Source organism: Oncorhynchus nerka, unplaced genomic scaffold (assembly GCF_034236695.1).
Source record: "Oncorhynchus nerka isolate Pitt River unplaced genomic scaffold, Oner_Uvic_2.0 unplaced_scaffold_1599, whole genome shotgun sequence".
Classification (NCBI taxonomy): Eukaryota; Metazoa; Chordata; class Actinopteri; order Salmoniformes; family Salmonidae; genus Oncorhynchus; species Oncorhynchus nerka.
The window spans coordinates 50,001-64,966 of record NW_027039719.1 but is presented as its reverse complement, the minus strand read 5'-3'; the positions used below and the strand labels follow the sequence as shown (position 1 = coordinate 64,966).

Here is a 14,966-nt window from a genome sequence, read left to right as displayed (position 1 = left end):
ACTCTAGACTGACAGTGACCTAACAGAGGAAGGAACTCTACTCTAGACTGACAGTGACCTAACAGAGGAAGGAACTCTACTCTAGACTGACAGTGACCTAACAGAGGAAGGAACTCTACTCTAGACTGACAGTGACCTAACAGAGGAAGGAACAGACTGACAGTGACCTAACAGAGGAAGGAACTCTACTCTAGACTGACAGTGACCTAACAGAGGAAGGAACTCTACTCTAGACTGACAGTGACCTAACAGAGGAAGGAGGAACTCTACTATAGACTGACAGTGACCTAACAGAGGAAGGAGGAACTCTACTCTAGACTGACAGTGACCTAACAGAGGAAGGAGGAACTCTACTCTAGCCTGACAGTGACCTAACAGAGGAAGGAACTCTACTCTAGACTGACAGTGACCTAACAGAAGAGGAAGGAACTCTACTCTAGACTGACAGTGACCTAACAGAGGAAGTGGGGACTCTACTATAGACGGACAGTGACCTAACAGAGGAAGGAGGAACTCTACTCTAGACTGACAGTGACCTAACAGAGGAAGTGGGGACTCTACTCTAGACTGACAGTGACCTAACAGAGGAAGGAACTCTACTCTAGACTGACAGTGACCTAACAGAGGAAGTGGGGACACTACTCTAGACTGACAGTGACCTAACAGAAGAGGAAGGAACTCTACTCTAGACTGACAGTGACCTAACAGAGGAAGTGGGGACTCTACTATAGAAGGACAGTGACCTAACAGAGGAAGGAGGACATCTACTCTAGACTGACAGTGACCTAACAGAGGAAGGAACTCTACTCTAGACTGACAGTGACCTAACAGAGGAAGGAACTCTACTCTAGACTGACAGTGACCTAACAGAGGAAGTGGGGACTCTACTCTAGACTGACAGTGACCTAACAGAGGAAGGAACTCTACTCTAGACTGACAGTGACCTAACAGAGGAAGGAGGACATCTACTATAGACTGACAGTGACCTAACAGAGGAAGTGGGGACTCTACTCTAGACTGACAGTGACCTAACAGAGGAAGGAACTCTACTCTAGACTGACAGTGACCTAACAGAGGAAGTGGGGACTCTACTCTAGACTGACAGTGACCTAACAGAGGAAGGAGGACATCTACTATAGACTGACAGTGACCTAACAGAGGAAGTGGGGACTCTACTCTAGACTGACAGTGACCTAACAGAGGAAGTGGGGACTCTACTATAGACTGACAGTGACCTAACAGAGGAAGGAGGACATCTACTCTAGACTGACAGTGACCTAACAGAGGAAGGAACTCTACTCTAGACTGACAGTGACCTAACAGAGGAAGGAACTCTACTCTAGACTGACAGTGACCTAACAGAGTAAGGAACTCTACTCTAGACTGACAGTGACCTAACAGAGGAAGGAGGACATCTACTATAGACTGACAGTGACCTAACAGAGGAAGGAACTCTACTCTAGACTGACAGTGACCTAACAGAGGAAGGAACTCTACTCTAGACTGACAGTGACCTAACAGAGGAAGGAACTCTACTCTAGACTGACAGTGACCTAACAGAGGAAGTGGGGACTCTACTATAGACTGACAGTGACCTAACAGAGGAAGTGGGGACTCTCCTATAGACTGACAGTGACCTAACAGAGGAAGGAACTCTACTCTAGACTGACAGTGACCTAACAGAGGAAGTGGGGACTCTACTCTGGACTGGAAGTTGGCCTTGTAACGAGTTGTAACGAACCTCAACTATAACTATAACTACCTCTATTCAAGGTAGTCCCAAAACAGAGTGAGCGAGGAGCTAAATTGAGGGACTGAGGGTTAATTAGACTCTCTGAAAGCCACTTTTTATTTAACCTTTATTTAACTAAGTCAGTTAAGAACAAATTCTTAATTACAATGACGGCCTACCGGGGAACAGTGGGGTTTAACTGCCTTGTTCAGGGTCAGAACGACAGATTTTTACCTTGTCAGCTCAGGGATTCGATCTAGCAACCTTTCGGTTACTACTATAGACTGACAGTATAGACTGACACTCTAACCACTAGGCTACCTGCCGCCCCTTGGACTGAGCCAGGATGGTTTGTGATCAGGGTTAGGGCTCCCCATCATGACCAATAGACTCCAGGGGTGAACACCAAGGCCTGCTCATGTGGTCAACCTTGTCTGAACCTGTAGTCTTCTGGACCAACCTCTCCCCTGACCATAATATCAGGTTTTATAACAACTATAATAGCAGTATAATATCCTCAGTCATCTAGAAAGCATACCCACACCCACACAGATGAGTTTTCAACTAGTAAGAGAAGAGTTTGATCAAGGCTTATGTACTGTTACCAAAGAGGAACTCAGAGAGGAACTCTCTCAGCTGAGGTACTGACAGGACAGGTCTCTAGAACAGCCAGCCCAGTTACTGACCTCCCAACAGGGACTCTGGTAGTTCAGCTGAGGTACTGACAGGACTGGTCTGTAGAACAGCCAGCCCAGTTACTGACCTCCCAACAGGGACTCTGGTAGCTCAGCTGAGGTACTGACAGGACTGGTCTCTAGAACAGCCAGCCCAGTTACTGACCTCCCAACAGGGACTCTGGTAGTTCAGCTGAGGTACTGACAGGACTGGTCTGTAGAACAGCCAGCCCAGTTACTGACCTCCCAACAGGGACTCTGGTAGTTCAGCTGAGGTACTGACAGGACTGGTCTGTAGAACAGCCAGCCCAGTTACTGACCTCCCAACAGGGACTCTGGTAGTTCAGCTGAGATACTGACAGGACTGGTCTGTAGAACAGCCAGCCCAGTTACTGACCTCCCAACAGGATTCTGGTAGCTCAGCTGAGGTACTGACAGGACTGGTCTGTAGAACAGCCAGCCCAGTTACTGACCTCCCAACAGGATTCTGGTAGTTCAGCTGAGGTACTGACAGGACTGGTCTCTAGAACAGCCAGCCCAGTTACTGACCTCCCAACAGGGACTCTGGTAGTTCAGCTGAGGTACTGACAGGACTGGTCTGTAGAACAGCCAGCCCAGTTACTGACCTCCCAACAGGGACTCTGGTAGTTCAGCTGAGATACTGACAGGACTGGTCTGTAGAACAGCCAGCCCAGTTACTGACCTCCCAACAGGATTCTGGTAGCTCAGCTGAGGTACTGACAGGACTGGTCTGTAGAACAGCCAGCCCAGTTACTGACCTCCCAACAGGACTCTGGTAGTTCAGCTGAGGTACTGACAGGACTGGTCTGTAGAACAGCCAGCCCAGTTACTGACCTCCCAACAGGACTCTGGTAGTTCAGCTGAGGTACTGACAGGACTGGTCTGTAGAACAGCCAGCCCAGTTACTGACCTCCCAACAGGGACTCTGGTAGTTCAGCTGAGGTACTGACAGGACTGGTCTGTAGAACAGCCAGCCCAGTTACTGACCTCCCCCAAGCCCCTCTCCTCAGGAGCAGGGTATCCTAGCAACCTGGGATGGCTAGTGTCTCTCATATATGATGTATAAGGAAGTCAAAGGTCACTTGAGGACCAATCGATCATAATATATTTATTGTTGACGCCAGCCCAGTACAGTCAGCCTGGGACAGGACACTGCCGGTAAAACTAAACTGTCCATACACTTCCAGAAGATGTGAAGGTTTAATCTCAGGGTAAAGAGTCCAGTGTACAGATAGTAGGGTCTTGGTAGTGTAGTGTAGTGTAGTGTAGTGTAGTGTAGAGTAGTGTAGTGTAGTGTAGTGTAGAGTAGTGTAGTGTAGTGTAGTGTAGTGTAGTGTAGAGTAGTGTAGTGTAGTGTAGTGTAGAGTAGTGTAGTGTAGTGTAGTGTAGTGTAGTGTAGTAGTGTGTAGTGTAGTGTAGTGTAGTGTAGTGTGGTGTAGTGTAGTGTACTGTAGTGTAGTGTAGTGTGGTGTAATGTATTGTACTGTAGTGTAGTGTAGTGTACTGTAGTGTAGTGTACTGTAGTGTAGTGTACTGTACTGTAGTGTAGTGTACTGTAGTGTAGTCTACTGTAGTGTAGTGTACTGTACTGTAGTGTAGTGTACTGTAGTGTAGTGTACTGTAGTGTACTGTAGTGTAGTGTACTGTAGTGTAGTGTAGTGTAGTGTACTGTAGTGTACTGTAGTGTAGTGTACTGTAGTGCACTGTAGTGTACTGTACTGTAGTGTAGTGTACTGTAGTGTAGTGTACTGTAGAGTAGTGTACTGTAGTGTAGTGTAGAGTAGTGTAGTGTACTGTACTGTAGTGTACTGTAGTGTAGTGTAGTGTACTGTAGTGTAGTGTACTGTAGTGTACTGTAGTGTAGTGTACTGTACTGTACTGTACTGTAGTGTAGTGTACTGTAGTGTAGTGTACTGTAGTGTAGTGTAGTGTACTGTAGTGTAGTGTACTGTAGTGTACTGTACTGTAGTGTAGTGTACTGTAGTGTAGTGTACTGTAGTGTAGTGTAGAGTAGTGTAGTGTACTGTAGTGTAGTGTACTGTAGTGTAGTGTAGTGTAGTGTAGTGTAGTGTACTGTAGTGTAGTGTAGTCTTACCTGCGGTAGTGTTTCCTGGGGCATGGGTGATGGTGACTTGGAGGTGTAGGTGTCTGGCTGGGAGATGAATCCTGAGTCGTGGGAGGACATGGAGGACAGTCGTGCCGCGGCCTGCTGGGGCAGGGTGGAGCTACGGTAGCCGTAGTGGGAGGAGCAGGAGGAGGAGGAAGGGGAGTGAGAGTGGGATGTGCCGCTGGAGCGAGAGTCACTACTGTTTACGCTGTTCAGACTGCTGTTAGGGTGAGACGGGTGGAGAGACAGACAGACAGGGGGAGAGACAGACAGACATACATACATACAGACAGACAGACAGACAGACAGACAGGTGGAGAGACAGACAGACAGGTGGAGAGACAGACAGACAGGTGGAGAGACAGACAGACAGACAGACAGACAGACAGACAGACAGACAGACAGACAGACAGACAGACAGACAGACAGACAGACAGGTGGAGAGACAGACAGACAGATGGAGAGACAGACAGACAGGTGGAGAGACAGACAGACAGACAGGTGGAGAGACAGACAGACAGACAGACAGGTGGAGAGACAGACAGACAGACAGGTAGAGAGACAGACAGACAGACAGGTAGAGAGACAGACAGACAGACAGGTAGAGAGACAGACAGACAGACAGGTAGAGAGACGGACAGACAGACAGAGACAAACAGACAGACAGACAGACAGACAGGTGGAGAGACAGACAGGGGAACAGGCAGGAGGGTGAGAGACAGACAGACAGACAGACAGACAGACAGACAGACAGACAGACAGACAGACAGACAGACAGACAGACGAACAGGCAGGAGGGAGACAGACAGACAGACAGACAGACAGACAGACAGACAGACAGACAGACAGACAGACAGACAGACAGACAGACAGACAGGAGGGTGAGAGACAGACAGACAGAGGGAGACAGACAGACAGACAGAGGGAGACAGACAGACAGTGAATGGGTTAACACTCCAAACCAATGCAGCAGGCAGTGACTGTGAACAAACCAGTCAAATTAAAATATTAAAACAACCAGGCATGAAATCATAATAAACGTTACCACAATATATACATATATATATATATATATATATCAACGTCTATCATGCTCAGTGCATCTACAAGTAAGTTGGACTGTGGTCGCCATACAGACATGTGCCTGTATCATTGGGTCCATTGACCGACCATCAACAGTGACATTTTAACTAGGATCTGTGGATCCAACAACTGGAATGAAAATGATGTAAACAAAGTCAAATGCATCATTACATTACATTTAAGTCATTTAGCAGACGCTCTTATCCAGAGCGACTTACAAATTGGCATCACAAGATGAAAACAAGGCATCACAACACAAAGTGTTTACAAACCCAACCAGTGTGACGACAACAACAACCATGTATGGAAGGACACGAGGTGGAGGGGGGGTTTATTATGAGTCATATTCTATAGGTGGGGCGGCAGGGTAGACTAGTGGTTAGAGTGGAGGCGCGGCAGGGTAGACTAGTGGTTAGAGTGGAGGGGCGGCAGGGTAGACTAGTGGTTAGAGTGGAGGGGCGGCAGGGTAGCCTAGTGGTTAGAGCGTTGGACTAGTAACCGGAAGGTTGCAAGTTCAAATCCCCGAACTGACAAGGTACAAATCTGTCGTTCTGCCACTGAACAGGCAGTTAACCCACTGTTCCTAGGCCGTCATTGAAAATAAGAATTTGTTCTAAACTGACTTGCCTGGTTAAATAAAGGTAAAATAAAAAATAGAAACAGCTGGGAGGCTGAAATTACAATGATATTTAATATTGAATTGTCTACATTCATAACACACGCAATGATATATTTACAAGTCTGGGTGAAATGAATGAACTATCTTCAATTTCCCCCAGGAAACAAGTAGGTGAGGAGATTGGGCAGTGATATGACATCACAAACGGCTGCAGTTCCTCTACCCACCACCGGGGGGCGGGGTCTGTCTTCATCAGGGCGTCAAAGAGTAGGATCAGTTCCCCACTGTTTATATAATTGTTTCAATATGTACAATTTAGGCAAAACTGATCCTAGATCAGATCTCTGTGTGAATATGGGTCTAGGGTTGTTTTTCAGTTCAAGGTGAAACATTCTGGATGTGGTCTGGTTCTGGTCCAAGACACCACTACATACTGGGACTACTAGAGATGACCCATTTCCATCTGAAGGTTCTGAACAGGCCCCTCCCAGCGTAGACAAGCTGCGGTTCTGGTCCTAGGACACCTACCTGCACATACTGGACTTCCTGGACCTAGTGGTGCTGGGGGAGGAGGGAGGAGTCTGATAGGACCAGTTATAGTCAGAGCCTTTCAGATCCAGAATCACCTGACAGGACAGAACAACAATGACAGATCAGTGTCTGAGGAGAAAACACATTGGACAGATATGAAATGGAACCCTGAGGAGTTAGGGTCAGGGTTAGAGTCAGGGTTAGGGTTAGGGTCAGGGTTAGGGTCAGGGTTAGGGTCAGGGTCAGGGTTAGGATCAGGGTCAGGGTCAAGGTTAGGATCAGGGTTAGGGTCAGGGTCAGGGTTAGGGTTAGGGTCAGGGATACGGTCAGGGTCACGGTACCTGTTCGCTGGCGGGGGGCAGCTTGTGAGGGTCCATGGTCAGCATCTTGAGGTCGTCAGATATGGTCTGGAGGTGGGTGACCTCTCCTAGCATGGAGATCTCCTCATCCTGGAAGGATCACAATGTGTTTATTGATCCTGCATATATCCAGGTGATGTCATCAGTTCTCCTCATACTGATCACAACAACAACAACATCTTAAACTGAAATGTCAGCAATGTGCTTCTTATGGAACATCTCATCTGGGTGTTAATGAGGAACATTTCCTCTGGGTGTTAATGAGGAACATTTCCTCTGGGTGTTAATGAGGAACAGAACATTTCCTCTGGGTGTTAATGAGGAACGTTTCCTCTGGGTGTTAATGAGGAACATTTCCTCTGGGTGTTAATGAGGAACATTTCCTCTGGGTGTTAATGAGGAACAGAACATTTCCTCTGGGTGTTAATGAGGAACATTTCCTCTGGGTGTTAATAATGAGGAACATTTCCTCTGGGTGTCAATGAGGAACATTTCCTCTGGGTGTTAATGAGGAACAGAACGTTTCCTCTGGGTGTTAATGAGGAACAGAACGTTTCCTCTGGGTATTAATGAGGAACAGAACATTTCCTCTGGGTGTTAATAAGGAACGTTTCCTCTGGGTGTTAATGAGGAACATTTCCTCTGGGTGTTAATGAGGAACATTTCCTCTGGGTGTTAATGAGGAACAGAACATTTCCTCTGGGTGTTAATGAGGAACATTTCCTCTGGTGTTAATAATGAGGAACATTTCCTCTGGGTGTCAATGAGGAACATTTCCTCTGGGTGTTAATGAGGAACAGAACGTTTCCTCTGGGTGTTAATGAGGAACAGAACGTTTCCTCTGGGTATTAATGAGGAACAGAACATTTCCTCTGGGTGTCAATGAGGAACATTTCCTCTGGGTGTCAATGAGGAACATTTCCTCTGGGTGTTAATGAGGAACATTTCCTCTGGGAGTTAATGAGGAACATTTCCTCTGGGTGTTAATGAGGAACATTTCCTCTGGGTGTTAATGAGGAACATTTCCTCTGGGTGTTAATGAGGAAATGAACATTTCCTCTGGGTGTTAATGAGGAACGTTTCCTCTGGGTGTTAATGAGGAACATTTCCTCTGGGTGTTAATGAGGAACAGAACATTTCCTCTGGGTGTTAATGAGGAACGTTTCCTCTGGGTGTTAATGAGGAACAGAACATTTCCTCTGGGTGTTAATGAGGAACATTTCCTCTGGGTGTTAATGAGGAACAGAACATTTCCTCTGGGTGTTAATGAGGAACATTTCCTCTGGGTGTTAATAATGAGGAACATTTCCTCTGGGTGTCAATGAGGAACATTTCCTCTGGGTGTTAATGAGGAACAGAACGTTTCCTCTGGGTGTTAATGAGGAACAGAACGTTTCCTCTGGGTATTAATGAGGAACAGAACATTTCCTCTGGGTGTCAATGAGGAACATTTCCTCTGGGTGTCAATGAGGAACATTTCCTCTGGGTGTTAATGAGGAACATTTCCTCTGGGAGTTAATGAGGAACGTTTCCTCTGGGTGTTAATGAGGAACATTTCCTCTGGGTGTCAATGAGGAACATTTCCTCTGGGTGTTAATGAGGAACATTTCCTCTGGGTGTTAATGAGGAACATTTCCTCTGGGTGTTAATGAGGAACAGAACATTTCCTCTGGGTGTTAATGAGGAACGTTTCCTCTGGGTATTAATGAGGAACAGAACATTTCCTCTGGGTGTCAATGAGGAACATTTCCTCTGGGTGTCAATGAGGAACATTTCCTCTGGGTGTTAATGAGAACATTTCCTCTGGGTGTTAATGAGGAACATTTCCTCTGGGTGTTAATGAGGAACAGAACATTTCCTCTGGGTGTTAATGAGGAACGTTTCCTCTGGGTGTTAATGAGGAACATTTCCTCTGGGTGTTAATGAGGAACAGAACATTTCCTCTGGGTGTTAATGAGGAACGTTTCCTCTGGGTTTTAATGAGGAACATTTCCCCTGGGTGTTAATGAGGAACATTTCCTCTGGGTGTTAATGAGGAACATTTTCCTCTGGGTGTTAATAATGAGGAACATTTCCTCTGGGTGTCAATGAGGAACATTTCCTCTGGGTGTTAATGAGGAACAGAACGTTTCCTCTGGATGTTAATGAGGAACAGAACGTTTCCTCTGGGTATTAATGAGGAACAGAACATTTCCTCTGGGTGTCAATGAGGAACATTTCCTCTGGGTGTCAATGAGGAACATTTCCTCTGGGTGTCAATGAGGAACATTTCCTCTGGGTGTCAATGAGGAACATTTCCTCTGGGTGTTAATGAGGAACATTTCCTCTGGGAGTTAATGAGGAACATTTCCTCTGGGTGTTAATGAGGAACATTTCCTCTGGGTGTTAATGAGGAACGTTTCCTCTGGGTGTTAATGAGGAACAGAACATTTCCTCTGGGTGTTAATGAGGAACATTTCCTCTGGGTGTTAATGAGGAACAGAACATTTCCTCTGGGTGTTAATGAGGAACATTTCCTCTGGGTGTTAATAATGAGGAACATTTCCTCTGGGTGTCAATGAGGAACATTTCCTCTGGGTGTTAATGAGGAACAGAACGTTTCCTCTGGGTGTTAATGAGGAACAGAACGTTTCCTCTGGGTATTAATGAGGAACAGAACATTTCCTCTGGGTGTCAATGAGGAACATTTCCTCTGGGTGTCAATGAGGAACATTTCCTCTGGGTGTTAATGAGGAACATTTCCTCTGGGTGTTAATGAGGAACATTTCCTCTGGGTGTTAATGAGGAACAGAACATTTCCTCTGGGTGTTAATGAGGAACATTTCCTCTGGGTGTTAATAATGAGGAACATTTCCTCTGGGTGTCAATGAGGAACATTTCCTCTGGGTGTTAATGAGGAACATTTCCTCTGGGAGTTAATGAGGAACATTTCCTCTGGGTGTTAATGAGGAACATTTCCTCTGGGTGTTAATGAGGAACATTTCCTCTGGGTGTTAATGAGGAACGTTTCCTCTGGGTGTTAATGAGGAACAGAACATTTCCTCTGGGTGTTAATGAGGAACATTTCCTCTGGGTGTTAATGAGGAACAGAACATTTCCTCTGGGTGTTAATGAGGAACATTTCCTCTGGGTGTTAATAATGAGGAACATTTCCTCTGGGTGTCAATGAGGAACATTTCCTCTGGGTGTTAATGAGGAACAGAACGTTTCCTCTGGGTGTTAATGAGGAACAGAACGTTTCCTCTGGGTATTAATGAGGAACAGAACATTTCCTCTGGGTGTCAATGAGGAACATTTCCTCTGGGTGTCAATGAGGAACATTTCCTCTGGGTGTTAATGAGGAACATTTCCTCTGGGAGTTAATGAGGAACATTTCCTCTGGGTGTTAATGAGGAACATTTCCTCTGGGTGTCAATGAGGAACATTTCCTCTGGGTGTTAATGAGGAACATTTCCTCTGGGTGTTAATGAGGAACATTTCCTCTGGGTGTTAATGAGGAACAGAACATTTCCTCTGGGTGTTAATGAGGAACGTTTCCTCTGGGTATTAATGAGGAACAGAACATTTCCTCTGGGTGTCAATGAGGAACATTTCCTCTGGGTGTCAATGAGGAACATTTCCTCTGGGTGTTAATGAGGAACATTTCCTCTGGGTGTTAATGAGGAACATTTCCTCTGGGTGTTAATGAGGAACAGAACATTTCCTCTGGGTGTTAATGAGGAACGTTTCCTCTGGGTGTTAATGAGGAACATTTCCTCTGGGTGTTAATGAGGAACAGAACATTTCCTCTGGGTGTTAATGAGGAACGTTTCCTCTGGGTTTTAATGAGGAACATTTCCCCTGGGTGTTAATGAGGAACATTTCCTCTGGGTGTTAATGAGGAACATTTCCTCTGGGTGTTAATAATGAGGAACATTTCCTCTGGGTGTCAATGAGGAACATTTCCTCTGGGTGTTAATGAGGAACAGAACGTTTCCTCTGGATGTTAATGAGGAACAGAACGTTTCCTCTGGGTATTAATGAGGAACAGAACATTTCCTCTGGGTGTCAATGAGGAACATTTCCTCTGGGTGTCAATGAGGAACATTTCCTCTGGGTGTCAATGAGGAACATTTCCTCTGGGTGTCAATGAGGAACATTTCCTCTGGGTGTTAATGAGGAACATTTCCTCTGGGAGTTAATGAGGAACATTTCCTCTGGGTGTTAATGAGGAACATTTCCTCTGGGTGTTAATGAGGAACGTTTCCTCTGGGTGTTAATGAGGAACAGAACATTTCCTCTGGGTGTTAATGAGGAACATTTCCTCTGGGTGTTAATGAGGAACAGAACATTTCCTCTGGGTGTTAATGAGGAACATTTCCTCTGGGTGTTAATAATGAGGAACATTTCCTCTGGGTGTCAATGAGGAACATTTCCTCTGGGTGTTAATGAGGAACAGAACGTTTCCTCTGGGTGTTAATGAGGAACAGAACGTTTCCTCTGGGTATTAATGAGGAACAGAACATTTCCTCTGGGTGTCAATGAGGAACATTTCCTCTGGGTGTCAATGAGGAACATTTCCTCTGGGTGTTAATGAGGAACATTTCCTCTGGGTGTTAATGAGGAACATTTCCTCTGGGTGTTAATGAGGAACAGAACATTTCCTCTGGGTGTTAATGAGGAACATTTCCTCTGGGTGTTAATAATGAGGAACATTTCCTCTGGGTGTCAATGAGGAACATTTCCTCTGGGTGTTAATGAGGAACATTTCCTCTGGGTGTTAATGAGGAACAGAACGTTTCCTCTGGGTGTTAATGAGGAACAATGAGGAACATTTCCTCTGGGTGTTAATGAGGAACATTTCCTCTGGGTGTCAATGAGGAACATTTCCTCTGGGTGTTAATGAGGAACATTTCCTCTGGGTGTTAATGAGGAACATTTCCTCTGGGTGTTAATGAGGAACATTTCCTCTGGGTGTTAATGAGGAACATTTCCTCTGGGTGTTAATGAGGAACAGAACATTTCCTCTGGGTGTTAATGAACAGAACGTTTCCTCTGGGTGTTAATGAGGAACATTTCCTCTGGGTGTTAATGAGGAACAGAACATTTCCTCTGGGTGTTAATGAGGAACGTTTCCTCTGGGTTTTAATGAGGAACATTTCCCCTGGGTGTTAATGAGGAACATTTCCTCTGGGTGTTAATGAGGAACAGAACATTTCCTCTGGGTGTTAATGAGGAACATTTCCTCTGGGTGTTAATGAGGAACATTTCCTCTGGGTGTTAATGAGGAACATTTCCTCTGGGTGTTAATGAGGAACATTTCCTCTGGGTGTTAATGAGGAACAGAACATTTCCTCTGGGTGTTAATGAGGAACATTTCCTCTGGGTGTCAATGAAACATTTCCTCTGGGTGTTAATGAGGAACAGAACATTTCCTCTGGGTGTTAATGAGGAACATTTCCTCTGGGTGTCAATGAGGAACATTTCCTCTGGGTGTTAATGAGGAACATTTCCTCTGGGTGTTAATGAGGAACATTTCCTCTGGGTGTTAATGAGGAACAGAACATTTCCTCTGGGTGTTAATGAGGAACATTTCCTCTGGGTGTTAATGAGGAACATTTCCTCTGGGTGTTAATGAGGAACAGAACATTTCCTCTGGGTGTTAATGAGGAACATTTCCTCTGGGTTTTAATGAGGAACATTTCCTCTGGGTGTTAATGAGGAACATTTCCTCTGGGTGTTAATGAGGAACATTTCCTCTGGGTGTTAATAGGAACATTTCCTCTGGGTGTCAATGAGAACATTTCCTCTGGGTGTCAATGAGGAACATTTCCTCTGGGTGTTAATGAGGAACAGAACATTTCCTCTGGGTGTTAATGAGGAACAGAACGTTTCCTCTGGGTATTAATGAGGAACAGAACATTTCCTCTGGGTGTCAATGAGGAACATTTCCTCTGGGTGTCAATGAGGAACATTTCCTCTGGGTGTCAATGAGAGAACATTTCCTCTGGGTGTCAATGAGGAACATTTCCTCTGGGTGTTAATGAGAGAACATTTCCTCTGGGAGTTAATGAGGAACATTTCCTCTGGGTGTTAATGAGGAACATTTCCTCTGGGTGTTAATGAGGAACGTTTCCTCTGGGTGTTAATGAGGAACAGAACATTTCCTCTGGGTGTTAATGAGGAACATTTCCTCTGGGTGTTAATGAGAACACAGAACATTTCCTCTGGGTGTTAATGAGGAACATTTCCTCTGGGTGTTAATAATGAGGAACATTTCCTCTGGGTGTCAATGAGGAACATTTCCTCTGGGTGTTAATGAGGAACAGAACGTTTCCTCTGGGTGTTAATGAGGAACAGAACGTTTCCTCTGGGTATTAATGAGGAACAGAACATTTCCTCTGGGTGTCAATGAGGAACATTTCCTCTGGGTGTCAATGAGGAACATTTCCTCTGGGTGTTAATGAGGAACATTTCCTCTGGGTGTTAATGAGGAACATTTCCTCTGGGTGTTAATGAGGAACAGAACATTTCCTCTGGGTGTTAATGAGGAACATTTCCTCTGGGTGTTAATAATGAGGAACATTTCCTCTGGGTGTCAATGAGGAACATTTCCTCTGGGTGTTAATGAGGAACAGAACGTTTCCTCTGGGTGTTAATGAGGAACAGAACGTTTCCTCTGGGTATTAATGAGGAACAGAACATTTCCTCTGGGTGTCAATGAGGAACATTTCCTCTGGGTGTCAATGAGGAACATTTCCTCTGGGTGTTAATGAGGAACATTTCCTCTGGGAGTTAATGAGGAACATTTCCTCTGGGTGTTAATGAGGAACATTTCCTCTGGGTGTTAATGAGGAACATTTCCTCTGGGTGTTAATGAGGAACAGAACATTTCCTCTGGGTGTTAATGAGGAACGTTTCCTCTGGGTGTTAATGAGGAACATTTCCTCTGGGTGTTAATGAGGAACAGAACATTTCCTCTGGGTGTTAATGAGGAACGTTTCCTCTGGGTTTTAATGAGGAACATTTCCCCTGGGTGTTAATGAGGAACATTTCCTCTGGGTGTTAATGAGGAACATTTCCTCTGGGTGTTAATGAGGAACATTTCCTCTGGGTGTCAATAATGAGGAACATTTCAATGAGGAACATTTCTCTGGGTGTTAATGAGGAACAGAACGTTTCCTCTGGGTGTTAATGAGGAACAGAACGTTTCCTCTGGGTATTAATGAGGAACAGAACATTTCCTCTGGGTGTCAATGAGGAACATTTCCTCTGGGTGTCAATGAGGAACATTTCCTCTGGGTGTCAATGAGGAACATTTCCCCTGGGTGTTAATGAGGAACATTTCCTCTGGGAGTTAATGAGGAACATTTCCTCTGGGTGTTAATGAGGAACATTTCCTCTGGGTGTTAATGAGGAACATTTCCTCTGGGTGTTAATGAGGAACAGAACATTTCCTCTGGGTGTTAATGAGGAACATTTCCTCTGGGTGTTAATGAGGAACATTTCCTCTGGGTGTTAATGAGGAACATTCCCTCTGGGTGTTAATGAGGAACAGAACATTTCCTCTGGGTGTTAATGAGGAACATTTCCTCTGGGTGTCAATGAGGAACATTTCCTCTGGGTGTTAATGAGGAACAGAACATTTCCTCTGGGTGTTAATGAGGAACAGAACATTTCCTCTGGGTGTTAATGAGGAACATTTCCTCTGGGTGTCAATGAGGAACGTTTCCTCTGGGTGTCAATGAGGAACATTTCCTCTGGGTGTTAATGAGGAACATTTCCTCTGGGTGTTAATGAGGAACATTTCCTCTGGGTGTTAATGAGGAACATTTCCTCTGGGTGTTAATGAGGAACGTTT

At 45.2% G+C, this 14,966-nt stretch overlaps 1 pseudogene; it reads right to left on the bottom strand.

Annotated features, from left to right (window-relative positions):
* The window catches only part of LOC135568443 (protein MTSS 1-like), a 67,772-nt pseudogene that overhangs the window by 20,110 nt on the left and 32,696 nt on the right, over window positions 1-14,966 (bottom strand).